Here is a 1,028-nt window from a genome sequence, read left to right as displayed (position 1 = left end):
AACTAGTTCTGCCAGACATCAAGAACCTCTAACCTTTACCAATGAACTAAAATTCAACACCTAGAATTATATTCTGTTGGTAATAAGATGTGCATAGACCAATAAAGGAGGCTGACAGAGTTGCAAAGAGCCTGAATTTTTGAGAGAGAAATTGTGATTTGCAAAAGAGCTAAAGAAAACCTAGCATGTGTTGATTCCTAGTTAAAATCGTAAGCCCCATGATTGTTTCTGTCTTATTCATGATCTTCAATAGATAGCACAATACTTGGCACATAGGAGACTTTCAATACATCTCAATACATTTTGTTGAATGAATGAGTAAAATAATAAGACTAAGAATTTATCACGTAAAAGGCTTAAACCTAAAGAAAATAGAGAAAAAACAAGAAGAGATGAAGGAATTGGCTTGTTAACTCAAAAGATAGCAATTAAAAATTGGAGTGACCATATTGCCTGAAGATGACTAGACAGAGATTTTACTGTGAGCCGGAACTAGAGGGCCCGGAGAAGTGAGCTGCCGGGCTACAATTTTGACTTATGTTACTAGAAAGAAGAAAGCTTACCCGGTTTCTCTCAGAATAGCCAGGACATTCTGAGTCCTGTTTTATTTTAATTTAATTTAATTTTTTTATATATAGGGCATAATGTCACAGGAAGATCACGGTGTCCTGCCACCTGTGAGGAGTAAGCCCAAGTTGCTGTTGGATGTGTTATACACAGAGGAGCCATTTTTCAGGCACTTTGCTCTCTCCACATCCAATAATTTAAATTTTTTTTAAAAGAAAGGTTATACATGAAACTTTCTGTGAGAGATGGTCATTAATGATCCCAGTAATGTTTTAAAATAGGAAATGAAATAGGGAATTTAATGACTATTACTTGCAGTGTTGTTGATAGATATCTCATTTGACAGTTTGCTTTGATTCAAGGCTATTACATAGTACCTAGAAGAACAGAGGGGTTGCATATCATAAAAGATAAGTTTTAAATAATACCGCTCAGCAAGGCTTTGATAAGAGCTGTGGAAT

At 35.3% G+C, this 1,028-nt stretch overlaps 1 non-coding gene across 1 annotated transcript; it reads right to left on the bottom strand.

Moving 5' to 3' along the window:
* Window positions 1-630: 630 nt before the first annotated feature.
* LOC111828041 lies at window positions 631-759 on the bottom strand. Its single transcript, XR_002831797.1, has one exon. It is a non-coding gene; the product is annotated as a small nucleolar RNA SNORA11 (small nucleolar RNA).
* Between the last annotated feature and the right edge of the window lie 269 nt (window positions 760-1,028).

This window comes from Myotis lucifugus, unplaced genomic scaffold (assembly GCF_000147115.1).
Source record: "Myotis lucifugus unplaced genomic scaffold, Myoluc2.0 scaffold_270, whole genome shotgun sequence".
NCBI lineage: Eukaryota > Metazoa > Chordata > Mammalia > Chiroptera > Vespertilionidae > Myotis > Myotis lucifugus.
This window is presented reverse-complemented; position numbering and strand designations above follow the sequence as displayed.